Source organism: Pteronotus mesoamericanus, unplaced genomic scaffold (genome assembly GCF_021234165.1).
Source record: "Pteronotus mesoamericanus isolate MK-2021 breed Mesoamerican mustached bat unplaced genomic scaffold, CSHL_Meso_final scaffold_12, whole genome shotgun sequence".
NCBI lineage: Eukaryota > Metazoa > Chordata > Mammalia > Chiroptera > Mormoopidae > Pteronotus > Pteronotus mesoamericanus.
The window spans coordinates 432,405-446,825 of record NW_026555303.1 but is presented as its reverse complement, the minus strand read 5'-3'; the positions used below and the strand labels follow the sequence as shown (position 1 = coordinate 446,825).

Here is a 14,421-nt window from a genome sequence, read left to right as displayed (position 1 = left end):
AATACCCATAGGAAGCACACTGGGGTCATGATTAATGGCTGGATGTTACAATTATGATTTTATACTAAAAAGAAAAATATAAGTATATAAAACACATTGTCATTAAAAAATGTACATGGTAAAGACAAAGCAAAAATTCTCTTTGACCTAATGACCTTCAATTTGATGTATATCTTTTCAGAATTTTTTTTTATGATTTTGGCTCTATACATACAAATAGAAATATTTTGTTTGGTTTTGTGTTTTTATCCACATAGATAACATCCTACTGTATGCATTGCTTTACAGTTTTATTTTTTCACTCAACAATATGTGTTGAAACTCTTTTTCTGTGTTAGTATAAACAAATTTATCTCATTTTAAATGTTTGCCTAGTATCTTATATTATATTGTTTGGATAAAGCACAGTTGAACTTTCTGATCAATTCAATCATTTCATTCCTTTCTCCCTCCCTTCCTTATTTCCTTTATTCCACCCTCCCTTTTTTGTTTTCTCTCTTTTCCTTCACCCCTGCTTTCTTTCTTCTTTAAAAAAAAGTAAAGAAAGCAGCCTCAAAAATGCCTACATATGCTCATGTGCAAGAATTTCTCTCATTATTGACTTGGAAGTGAAATTTTTTGGCTGAATAATGTGTTAATTTAATATTTACTAGATAACTGACATATAGAATTTATAATAGTAAAGGCAAGGAGTTAGTGCTCTCTGAATCATTGGTCTCTCTGCTCTTGAATCGTTTTTGCCTATTTCTGTATTGGTTTCTTATTAGCTTCTCTGGGAGGTCATTTTTCAAAAATTTCACCCTGTCCTAGTAAAACTAGAAAGAAAATTTTCTTTGGTTAAATAAATCTCCAAGAAATCGAGGGCCCAGAGAGTGTCCTTAGTGGCCACATAGCAAGAGTGCAATCCTGACTTTCTGGGCTTAGCCGGGGAGAGGGATCCAGAGACACAAGAAGTAGATTTGTTTTGGGAGAGTCAGGATGGCTGCAGTATTTGTGCTTTCCAGTTTAGAAAGTACCTATATAAACATTTCTTTTCTTTGGAGTCTTAGATAACTTTACCATGGATAATCCTTTATTTTCTCCCAACCCCAAATCAGGAAAAAGGGAAGCATACATTTTACAGAGAAATGAGATATATTCTGAAGAACTAGTGCCATCTACAGTCCTAAAACCAGCCCACAAGTTTTCAGAATTTCTCCACAAGTTCCTACATACTCCTTTGTTTCAAATATCTATGTTCCCTAAAATTTTAGCAGTCAAAATAACACTAATGACAAATGAGTAATAGATGATTTTTAATTCATTGGTGTCGTTTTCCTCTTAGATTTTTACCCAGAACTGCAGTCATTTTGATTTTTAGTATTTTTATTTGCATATGTTTGATTGCATCAGCATGCTTATTTATATATCACTTAGTGTTTGCAAAGTACTTTTACGTCCAACAGTTTATTTCGTACTTGCAACAACCACTACTATCCTTGATTTTAGAAAATGAGGCTCAGGGAAGGTATGTTACTTGCCTAAGTTCACACAGCCTGTAAGTGACAGAGACAAGCTTAATGTCATATCTATTTGGATCTATTTACCTTAGCCATTATATTAGAATATATGGTACTCTGGGTTTATGAGTCAATTAAATTTATGGGGGCCTGGGAATATAAACATGATTTTTGTTATATTTGATCTTCTGAAGAGGAGGAAATCAAGGCTTGCATTTTGAGTTTCCCAAGCCTGATAAACAAATTTCTGATGAATAATAGAAACAAACTGAAGGTGAACGTTATGTGATAGCTTTGTGACTGGATTTTGAAAGGAAGATTTCTCAGGTGTGGCTGAGAAGACAGAGCTCCTGTCTAGCAGTACCTTTTACCAACCCCACCCAACACTGCTGTAAGACATAAACTGTGTTATTTGGGCATTGAGAGTAGCTTTCATTTTGAGGCTGGTTCTGTAGATGACTGCTGCTTGACCCCCCCTTTTCAGGAAGAGGCTTCCCTGTTAGATAGTGGTACTCTTGGTGGGGCTAATGCTTATGCATTTTTCTTGCCACTGAGAATAATGTCAAACTGACAACTTTAGTGTGTCCTTGAAGGCTTCTTCAGCTTTATAATTTGTATAAGCAATATTTACTGAATTCTTGCTAGGCTCTAGGTACTGTAGTAAGCTTTTGACATTTATTAACTCATGTAATGCTAACAAAAGCCCTATGAAGTAAGGATTTTGATTATCAAACCCATTTTACAAGTGAAGAAACCGATGCTCAGAGATAAGTAATTTGCCAAAATTCACAGATTGTGGCAGAGTGAAACATGATTTTGAGTCCATCTGATGTTACATCTTGTGTTCCAAACCAAAAAGCTTTCTCTCCATTTAAATAACTCCTAAAAAGAACACCCAAAATACAACATAAAAGATTAAATGGAATAGTAACAATGACTTTTTGGCATGAATGATATCTTTTTTGGCAATGGATAAATAGCTTTGATTTGAATATGAGCTTTGGAGCCTCTCAAATTGGGGCCCAAATCTCAGTTCTGCTTCTTCTCTATCCCTTGGTTTCCTTGTCTATAAAATGGATATGATATTAGCTATCTTGATAGTGGAGTTGTGAAGTATAAATGAGATAATACATGTAAAATATTTGGAACTGTGTGGCAAAGCTCTGTTATGACGACATAAGAGAAATTTAGAGGGAGGTTGCAAGATGGCAAGCACATCATCCCAAAACCAAACTGGAAATAAAACTAAAGAGCGGAACACTACTTTTTCCGAATACTACTTGAAAAAGAGATCTTTAACTAAACATGGGCAAAATCCACCTCAAGACCAGAAGGAAAGTTGAGTTTTTAAAAGTGCTGGCCCCATTCACATGGGCAGCTGGTAGAAGTGGCAGCATAGCTGTGGGAGCCCTTTGAAAGGAGAGAAGCCAGGACCACAAACCCGGCTCCCAATCACAGAGTGCCAGTACTGGGATCAGCAGACCTGTGACATCTAGCGCTAAAAGGCTGCAGGATTTTTCAGCTGGGGAGATATGAAACCCACTGGATATAGAGCAAATATTTTTTTTTTCATATTCTTCAAGGGGCCAAAGAACAGGTGTAGTGTTTCTTTTTTTTTTAATGTATTTTTTTTTTGTTCAAATACATTTGTCTCCGCCTTTCCAACACCACTTTCCCCTGCCCCCCCCCACCTCCCTCTTTCGCCACTTTGGCATTGTTCATGAGTCCTTTATATACATTCCTTGACTTGACCCTTCCCTTCCTTTCCCATGTCCACTCCTCCCTCCTTCTCTCTTGACTCTGTTGGTTTCTTTTTTCTTTCGATGTTGCTGAACATAATTTCCTTGCATCTTTGTTTTGTTGTTTAAGTTCCACTTATACGTAAGATCATATGGTATATGTCTTTGCCCCCTGACTTATATCGCTTAGCAAAATGCTCTCAAGTTCCATCCACGCGAAGGGTAGTAGCTCTATCTTTCTTTCTGCTGTGTAGTATTCCATTGTGGAAAAGTATCATAGTTCTTTTATCCACTCATTTCCTGTAGGCACAGAGGTTGCTTCCAGGACTTGGGTATGGTAAACTGTGCTGCTATGAACTTTGGGGTGCAGAGGTTCTCTTGAATTCGCATTTCAGGATTCTTACGGTAAAATCCCAGCAGTGCAATTGCTGGGTCACAAGGAAATTACATTTTCAGCTTTTTGAGGAGATTCCAAACTGTTTTCTGCAGTGGCTGCAGCAGTCTGCATTCCCACCAACAGTATACGAGGGTTTCCTTTTCTACAGAGCCAGACAGCACCCGTTCTTTGTTGATCTGTTTATGATGGCCATTCGGACCGGTGTGAGGTGGTATCTCATTGTGGTTTTAATTTGCATTTCTCTGATGGATAGTGATGCTAAGCATCTTTACATGTCTCTGGGACCTCTGTATCCCTTCCCTGGAGAAGCATCTGCCGAGGTTCTTTGCAGATTTTTTAAATAGGATTGTATTCTTCCTGGAGTGGAATCATGTGAATTTTTAATGTATTTTGGAGATCAAACCTCTATCTGATGTATCGTTGGCAAATATATTTTCCCATATGGTTGGCTCCCTTTCCATTTTGCTGATGTTTTCTTTAGCCGTGCAGAAGCTGCTTATTTTGATGAGGTCCCACTTGTTTCTTCTTTCCTTTATGTCCCTTGCTTTAGGGGCTATATCAGTGAAAATGTTGCTGCACGGGATATCCGAGCGTTTCCTGCCTACATTCACCTCTAGGACGTTTATGGTGTCACAGCTTATATTTCAGTCTTTTATCCATCTTCATTTTATTTTTGTGTATGGTGTCAGTTGGTGATCAAATTTCAACTTTTAACATGTAGCAGCCCAGCTCTCCCAGCACCATTTGTTGAAGAGGCTATTTTTCTTGACTTTATGCTTCTGCACCCTTTGTCACATATTAATTGACCATAGAGACATGGGTTTATTTCTGGGGTTTCTATTCTGTTCCTTGATGTATGTGTCTGTTCTTGTGATAGTACCAGACTGTTTTGATTACAGTGGCCTTGTAATATAGTTTTATGTCCGGTATTGTGTTCTCTCCTGCTTTGTTTTTTGTTCTCAAATTTGCTGTGGCTATTTGGGGTCGTTTATGGTTCCATATAAATTTTTGAAATGTCTGTACTATGTGAAATATGACATTGGTATTTTAATAGGGATTGTGTTGAATCTATAAATTGCTTTGGGTAGTATGGACATTTTGATGATGTTAATTATTATAATCCATGAACACGAAATATGGTTCCATTTATTTGTGTCTTCCATAATTTCTGTGTTCAGTGTTGTGTAGTTTTCTTCGTGCAGGTCTTTTACCTCCCTGTTTAAGTTTATTCCTAGATACTTTATTTTTCTTGTTGGTACAACAAATGGGATTTTTTTTTCTGATTTCTTCTTCTATTTCATTGCTGGTGTACAAAAATGCCTTTGATTTCTGAATATTGACTTTGCATCCTGCCGTTTTGCCATATTCACTTATTAGGTTGAGTAGCTTTTTGGTTGAGTCTATAGTGTTTACTATGTACACTATCATGTAATCTACAAATAATGATAGCTTTACTTCCTCCTTTCCATTTTGGATGCCTTTTATTTCTCTTTCTTATCCAACTGCTGTGGCTAGGACTTCCAATACTATGTTGAATAGAAGTGGTGAAAGCAGACATCCTTGTCTTGTTCTCTATCTTAGTTGGAAAGCTTTTAGTTTTTGCCTGTTGAGTAGGATATTGGCTCTAGGTTTTTCATAAGTGGTCTTATTCTATTGAGGTATGCCCCCTTCATTCCCATTCTGCTGAGTGTTTTTATCATAAATGGGTGCTGTACCTCATCAAATGCCTTTTCTGCATCTATTGAGATGATCATGTAGTTTCTGTCTTTCCTTTTGTTTATATGATGTACAACATTTATTGATTTCTGTATATTGTACCATCCTTGTGTCTCTCGGACGAATCACACTTGATCATGATGGATGATCTTTTTAATAAATTGCTGGATATGTATTGCCAATATTTTGTTGAGGATTTTAGCATCTATGTTCATCAGTGATATTGGCCTGTAGAATTCTTTCTTTGTTGTGTCTTTATCTGGTTTTGGGATTAGGATGATGCTGGCCTCATAAAAAGAGTTTGGGGGTCGTCCTTCTTCTTGGATTTCTTGGAACAGTCAGAGAAGGACAAGGGTTAGCTCCAGGTACAGTGCTTTTGTGTGCGGGGAGTTTTTTGATTACTGCTTTGATTTTTCCAGCAGTTAACCATCTGATCAGACTCTCTGCTTCTTCTTCTGCATTCCGTTATGGAAGGTTATACTTTTCTAGAAATTTGTCCATTCCATTGAGGTTTTCAAATTTCTTGACATATAATTGCTCATAGTAATTTCTTACAGTCCTTTGTATTCCTGTGGTATCAACTGATATTTCTCCTCTTTCATTTTTTATTACATTCACACAATGGACTACTACGCAGCAGAAAGAACAGAAGAACTACTAAACTTCACGACAGCATGGATGGGTCCCCTCCCTTTCTTTCCTGATGTGTCTGCTTAAAGGCTTGCCAATTTTGTTTATCTTTTCAAAGAACCAGTTGGTGGATTTGTTGATTCTTTGAATTGATCTTTTCATCTCTATGCCATTCAGTTCTGCTCTGATCTTAATTATTTCCTTCCTCCTCCTTGCTCTGGGATTTCTTTGTTGTTATTTCTCCAGTTCTTGAAGCTGGAGGGCTAGGTCATTTATTTGAAATGTTTCTATCTTTTTTAGGTAGACCTGTGTTGCTATGAATTTCTCTCAGGACTGCCTTTGCTGTGTCCCATAGGTTTTGGACTGTTGTATGTTCATTTTCATTTGTTTCCAGATTTTTTTTTATTCCTTCTCTTATCTCATTATTGATCTATTCATTGTTTAATCATCTACTGTTCAGTCTCCATGCGTTTGCATGTTTCTGAAGTTTCTCTTTGAGGTTGATTTCCAGCTTCAAGTCCTTGTCATAAAAGGAAAAGTTTGGTATTATATCAATTTTCTTGAATTTGCTGAGGCTTGCTTTGTGTCCTATCATGCGGTCTATCTTTGAAAAAGTTCCATGTGCATTTGAAAAGTATGTGTATTTTGCTTCTTTGGTACGTAAGGTTCTATATATGTCAGTTAAGTCTATTAGATTCAGTGAGTCATTCAGCTCGACAATATCCTTGTTGATGTTTTGTTTGGAAGATCTGTCCATTTTTGACAATGGGGTGTTAAAATCCCCTACTACCAGTGTGTTGCTGTCTATATCATTTTAGAAGTCGTCCAAGATTTTCCTCATATATTTGGGTGCTCCTATGTTGGGTGCATATATGTTTACAATGTTTATGTCTTCTTGATAGATTCTTCCTTTAATTGTTATAAAATGTCCCTCTGAGTCTCTTTTTATGGCCTTTGTTTTGAAATCTATTTTGTCTGATATAAGTAATGCTACCCCGGCTTTCTTCTCTTGCCCACTTGCTTGATAATAATTTTTTTCCATCCCTTTACTTTCAATCTGTGTAGGTCTTTTGCTCTGAGGTGGGTCTCTTGTAGGCAGCCTATATGTGGGTCATGTTTTCTTATCCATTCAGCTATCCTGTGTCTTTTGATTGGGGCATTTAGTCCGTTTACATTGAGAGTTATTACTGATAGAAACCTATTCATTTTTTCTCTTTGTACCTGTGTTTTTCTCTTTCTCACTCTTTTCCTCCATCTTCTTGAACTAGTCCCTTTAGCATATCTTGGAGTGCTGGTTTGGTAGAGATGTATTCTTTTAGCCTTCTTTTGTCTTGGAAACTCATTATTTCCCTTCTATTTTAATTGAGAGCCTTGCTGGTTAGAGCAGCCTTGGTTGTAGGCCCTTGGTTTTCTTTACTTGGAATAACTCTTGCCATTCCCTTATGGCTTGTAGTGTTTCTGTTGGGAAATCAGCTGCTAGCTGTATTGGAACTCCCTTGTATGTTACTCCCTGTTTCTCGCTTGCTGCCTTCAGGATTTTCTCCTTGTCTTTGTTATTTGCCATTTTAATGATGATGTGTCTTGGAGTGGACCTCCTTGGGTCCCTATTGAATGGGGCCTTCCATGGCTCCTGGATCCATGAGACCTTTTCTCTCCTCAAATTGGGGAAATATTCCATAATTATTTTTTTGAGGAGGTTCTCTATCCCCTGCTCCTCTTCTACTCCTTCTGGTATCCCTATTATGTGGATATCATTGCATTTTACGTTGCCCTGTGTTTCCTTAAATGTCTCTTCATTCTTTTTGAGCCTTTTATCCATTTCTTGTTCTTTCTGGGAGCTCTTTTTACCTTATCCTCCATTTCACTGATTCAATCCTCGGCTTCATCTAGCCTGCTTTTTATTCCTTCTACTGTGTTCTTCAGTTCAGAAATGGTATTCTTCGTATCCTCTTGTGTCTTCTTGATAGTTTCTATGTCCTTTTCCAGCTTGGTATAGTTTGCTGTAAGATCCTGATAGCTTCTCTGCAGTTTCTCATTGTTATCTTTGAGGTGGCTGAGCTCATCGAGCTTCCTTAGAGCCATTGTCTTGAATTCAATATCTGATAGTTCCCTTGCCTGCAGTTCATTTAGCTCTTTCTGTGGGGATTCCGCTTTTCAATCATTTGAGGGGAACTTCTTTTTCTTCCCATTTTTATGAGAATCTATTATTTTTATTTATTTATCTATTTATTTTTGCTTCTGCTTCAATTGATCTGTCTAGATTTCCTGACTTTGTGGATTAAACTTTTATGGTAGTAGGCAGGTCTGTTTATTTATTTATTTACTTTTCCTTTACTTTTCTTTCTGGGCCTGCCTCTGATGATGTGAGTTTTTGACCCTATATGACCTTGGGTCGTTTGTTTGAGCCTTCCAGGAATCTCCTGTCTGTGTCTGACTCCTGCTTTGGGCAGCTCTGTGACCCCTTCAGCCGGGGATCCACTATTTCTGTGGGTCGCTCTGCACTCTCACGGCAGTTCTTTGAGCAGCTTGCCCCGCTCTGGGACCAGTGTACTCGCCCATCCTCGCGCTCGACTGGCACCCCGCCTGCCTGGCACCGGCCAGTTTAGGGTTCTGTATTGTGTATTTTCCCCGCTTTTGACTCTTTTCCAGCGTGGCCCGCCCTCGCAAACTGGAGACTACGGAAATGGAAGGAAGTCAGCTCCGGTACTCTCCGGTTAATCCTGTCTCCAGTCTCTCCCGAAGGGTCTTTGGACATCTCTATGACCGCTTCGGCTAGTGATCCACTATTTCTGCGGATCATTCTACACTCTCATGCTGGTTCCTTGAGCGCTCTCATGGGCGGGTGAGCCTGCGCCCGTCCTGGAATACTACCCTGACCTTGTGCACTTGCCTGTTGCCTGCTGCATGTCCCAGCACTGGTCAGTTTAGGGTCTTCTATTGTGTGCTTTCCCCACTTTTGGCTCTTTGAGGGTGTGGCCTGCTCGCGCAAAATAGAGACTATGGAAATGGGAAGAAGTCAGCTCTGGGACTCTCTGGTTCATCCTGTCTCCAGTCTCTCCCCCAGGGTCTCTGGGAAGCCCTGTGACCCCTTCGACTAGGGATCAACTATTTCTGTGGACCGTAATTGTGCCCTTTTGGCTTCCACGCCGGCCTCTGCCTCTTTGGGGGTGTGGCTAGCCTGCGCAAATGGGGACTAGTGAATGGGGAGGGATGCTGCTCTGGGCATCTCAGATAATCCTGCAGTTCTTTCCCCTAACCCCCCCCCCCCCATCTCCAGTCTCCTCCGGGGTCTCTATGCAGCTGTGTGTCCCATTTGGTCAGGGATCCTCTATTTCTTCCAGCCAGTCTGCACTCAGCCCCTAGCCCACACTCGCACAAGCTGTGTGTGGAACGTGCCAAAGGAAGGTTAATTGATTCTCTTATGCCTGGGCGAGGTGGTAGCTGCAGAGTGGGAGGTGAGTTATCACCAGAGCTCTGCTGGCCACCATCTCCATTCTCTTCACAAAATTTTCCTCGCCAATCTTTCCTCAGGCACCAGCCCACTCTGCTGCCGCCTCTACCCAGAGATCAAGGAAGGCCGCTGCCACTGCAAATTTTTGCGTTGGCCCTTTAAATGTCTCTTTGCATCTCCAGCCACCTGCCTCTGGCAGAGAGCACCCCTAAGGTTTTCGGGGTTGCATTTTTGTCTGTGCTTTTTCCTGGTGTCATCTGCTGTAGTCTAGGGGTCCCTGTTTATGGTTCAGACTGTGTTCTTCTCAGGAGGATCCAACTGGCCATTTCAATGTCCCTCTGGTGCTGGTGCCCGTGGTTGCCCATCCCACCCTCTCAAGCCTCCACCGCACTTCTCACCCACTGGGATGTGTGAGAGTTGAATGCACTGTCTGTCTGAAGCTCCAAGGCTCCTCTCCCTCTATCGTTCCATTGTTTTCCAGGTGATTTCTCCACTCTTTAGTCACAATCCCAGTTTGGTCTTGGGAGGAGGTCTGTGTGACTCCCATTCTATCCTCTTCCATCTTTTAATGAATCAGAAAAGAGGTTTTTCTTCAAATGCTGAATGATCTGGGATAATGGGTGAGTCCCCATCTCAAAGCTCATGTCCTCCGCAAAACACAAATAAAACTCAGACATCCTCAGCAAAACCAAAACAAAAAAGATTTCCTGCTCCCTTTTTAGAGTACCATCCTTTGAAGTCCAAGGCATCTGCTAAGCAGTCATCCAGGTAGTTTAGCTTTTTCCCAAATGCTGTTCATTTTCAGGTTCCTTCCTGGACGCTGTGTGTAGAGTCAGTGCTGCCATTGGCCATGCAACTTATAGGGCCATAAATTCCCATGCTCCCAGGACAGAGAGTGCATTAACACAGTAGTGAATGCTCCACCAGTTGGACCAGACACACACACACACACACAGAGAGAGAGAGAGATAGAGAGAGACTCCCTTCTGGGGGCCATGGACCATGTTACTGCTTATGTCGTGTAGCCCATGGAGAGGATAGGCCAGTGCATCATCCAAGTGCAGGTCCTAAGCAACAAGTGATGAGCAAGAGCATGTTTATTTGTTCCCCTGGTTAATATTAGTTTGGGATGTGAGATGGACCAGGTGCTTTTTCAGAATGACTAATTAACTTCCTAAGCTCTCATGTACTTTAGGTGGGTACACCTCCCAACCAATGTCTTCTTTCTTTTAGCTAGACTGACAGGTGTCTTTGGTCTAGCACTTCTTCTTGCTTCAATTTTAACTTCTATTTCACATGTGCTTGCCTTCCCCTGGTCCCACCCTCAATCTGGTACCAGAAGTGGGGAAGGGAGCTTTTTCTTCTAATTATCTTGCTACCCTTGTGCATGCTGTGTAAGATTCTTCCCCTACCACAATCTTACCCATGGTCCGGGGGATCTCTTCTGGTGTTCTGTTAGCTCTGTGCCCCCTAGGTAGCTCTGTGTATGCCCTGGTCCCTGCCTGCAGTGAGTTGCCCATGCTTAGGGCCCCTAACAGAGAGAGACCAAATCAAAAGCCTGAATAAAGGGACCGTAGAAATTCCACATGGCCTCTCAGGCAGTACCAGGGTTGGGCTCAGCAGTAGGGGCAGGACATATGCAGCCAGGAGCAGGACCTCTGCACCAGCAGTGAACCATCCATAAGGCACCTGCTTGGTTACCTGGGCACTGTGAAAGTAAAACTCAATGCGCTTACCATGGCCCCTGGTGGTTCCTGCAAGTATTGTGTGGCTGTACGCCATACCCTCAGTGTTCAAACCTCCAACCTCTGATCCTGAGAAATGTGGATCAGTATGCAAGAAGTTCCCAGGTTCTATTCCTCTGGCCTAGTTCCATCTCCCATGGCGGCCCCTCCTATTTCCCACCCTTATCTTACTCCCAGGAATCTGGACAGGCTGTCTACCAATATCACTTATACAAAAGAGGACTATAAATCCTCACAGTATGGTCCAAAGGCACTGCCCTGACTGGTCAGAAATGAGCCACGCTAATTTATTGGTTAAAATGCTGATAGGGATGTTGCTGCACAGCTTTGATTGGACAGGGAAAGCCTCAGTACTACTGGCAGAAATACAATTCCAGGAACTCCTTTATAGGGTTGGCTCAGATGGCAGGAACACAGTGCAGACAAGCATTTCAGTTCAGGAGTTATGCAATTCAGTGCAGGCTTCCCCCATAAGTGTGGTTATGTGAGAGGCCCCTGTTTCAAATTACCTGCTAAGCTCTGTTTTTAATTTGAGTCCAGTTAGTCACCAGAAGCCCTTCTAAGTAGGTATCTTCTTTCTTAGGGTTCACACTGAGTTTATCCTTTTATAATAAACCAGGAATAATCAGGTAAGTAAAATGTTTCTGTAAGTTCTGTGAGCCATTCTAGCAAATTATTATAATTGAACCAAGGAGGGGCTATTGAAAACTCTGATCTATAGCTGGTGGTTCAGAAGGACAGCTGACAACCTGGACTTACAATTGGCATCTAAATGGGGGGGCAGTGATGTGGGACTGAGCCTTTAACCAGTGGGATCTAAAACTATCTCCAGGTAGATAGTGTCAGAATTGAGTTAAGTTGTACAGCACCCAACTGGTATGGCAGAATTGCTTGGTGGTGTGGCAAAACCCACACATATTGGAACTGTGTGCAGAATATTATTAAATATAAGCTTTGGTTTGCTCCTGTGTAAAATGGGAATAATCATACCTCCCTACCACCTGGGATATTTTGAAGATTGAATGAGCTAATAAATGTAAAGTACTTAGCATAGTAAATACTCAGCAAATTATAAAAATTATTGATATCTTTCTGAGCCCTGTTCTTGGATGTCTCTTCTTCTCAGTCTTTGTATGTTCCCTGGGCAATTTTATGTACTCCATAGTATCAAACACTAAAAATACATTGACAAGTCCTAGATTTTACTCTCAGAGCTATCTCTAGAGCTATGCAAAATGCTGATCAGCTATGAGATAAGAAGCTTGGCTACGATGATGGATACAATATACTACTTCATTCATTGAGAATGTCTTTCTATAAAAAAGCTAAATTAAACAGGATGCACAATGAAATAGTCAGTTTACAGTATAGCTCAAGTTTCTTATCTTGTTACACACCAGCAAACAAGAGTTTGCAGAAATACCTGGAGGAGCAAATACATTTCAACCTGGATGTTCCATAAACACCTGACTTCCCCACCAATGAAGAAAAAACAGCTAGCATACAGCCTCTGTCTTTTCAGAAAGGCATTGCAGACATGCTTACCACCATCACTGCTACTATCATTATTCACTATTTCTGTTACTTACTATCATCACACAGGTCCCAGTTTTGTTTATTTGTGAACTGATCTCCATGCTTGACTCTGAGCATTTGGTGAACCTCCAGACTACTCCCCTCTCAGCTTTGAAAGTTTGAATTTCAAATCTGGGGCACCAGCTGGGCACTGGAAGAAGGCAGAGGGTCGACACCCGTAACACACGCGCCTAGCCCATGCATTTGGTTCTCTCCTACTGACTCACTGCCGGTGCCACAGCAGCATGGACACCCCGAGGCAAGAGGTCAGTTTTGGCCTGGTCCGCCAAGCTGCCGTGCTTGGTATTGTTAGAGATACAGAAAGAATACAAAGGCATTGGGCTTAGTGTTCGTGAAATGAGCCACAGGTCATCAGATTTTGCTAAGTTTCTGAACAACACAGAGAATCTTGTGCGGGAACTGCTAGCTGTTCCAGACAAATACAAGGCGATTTTTGTGCAAGGAGATGGGTCTGGCCAGTTCAGTGCTCTTCCCTTAAACCTGATTGTATGGGCAGCAGGAAGGTGTGCCAACTATGTGGTGATGGGAGCATGGTCTGCTAGAGCTGCAGAAGAGTCCAAGAAGTTTGGGACTGTGAATACCGTCCAAACTAAACTTGAAAGTTACACAAAAATTCCAGACCCAAGCACCAGAACCCTGAGCCCTGAGGCCTCCTCCGTGTATTACTCTGCTAATGAGACCATGCACAGTGTGGAGTTTCACTTTATCCTTGACGTCAAGGATGCAGTGCTGGTTTGTGACATGTCCTCAAACTTCCTATGCAAGCCAGTGGATATTTCCAAGTTTGGGGTGGTTTTTGCTGGTGCACAGAAGAACGTTGGCTCTGCTGGGGTCATGGTGGTGATTGTCTATCGTGACCCGCTGGACTTTGCCCTCAGAGAGTGTCCCTTGGTTCTGGAGTACAAATTACAGGCCACAAACAACTTGTACAACACATCTCCCTGCTTCAGCATCTATGACATGGGCTTGGTCCTGGAGTAGATTAAGAACAATGGTGGTGCAGCAGCCATGGAGAAGCTTAGCTCCATCGGATCTCAAATGATTTATGATATCATTGATAATTCGCAAAGATTATATGTATGTCCAGTGGAGCCCCAGAATAGAAGCAAGATGAATACTCCATTCCACATTGGCAACACCAAAGGGGACGATGCTTTAGGAAAAAAGATTTCTTGATAAAGCTCTTGAGCTCAACATGATCTCTTTGAAAGGGCATCGGTCTGTGGGAGGCATCCGGGCCTGTCTATATAATGCTGTCACAATCGAGGATATGCAGGAGCTGGCATGCTTCATGAAGAAATTTTTGGAGATGCATCAGCTGTGAATACATCCTGTCCAATATATACTCTACCCTCAAACAGTGTCCAAAATTTAAAGTAACTGAACTGCTTCAAAAACTTAACAACGGTATTTTTCTCAAAGGAACATGCTTATTATAGATTTTTCTTTTGTTTTTCAGACAACAGAAAGATACCCACAGCTCTGCAAAGCTGGTAGAACAGACACCTTAATTTTGACTTGAACTAAAAGCACTAAAAAAAAACTCCCTTTAGCTTTTCTAATGATTCCAGCTTATGATGTCTTTGCTGTTACTTTTTCTAGCTAGATCTCAGTATTCAGACTTGCCTGTGGACTTACACAAAGTATT

General features: G+C 41.2%; 1 pseudogene; it reads left to right on the top strand.

The window, feature by feature from the left end:
• The first annotated feature begins 12,997 nt into the window (after positions 1-12,997).
• Positions 12,998-14,097, top strand: LOC129082185 (phosphoserine aminotransferase-like; annotated as a pseudogene).
• The last annotated feature ends 324 nt before the right edge of the window (positions 14,098-14,421 follow it).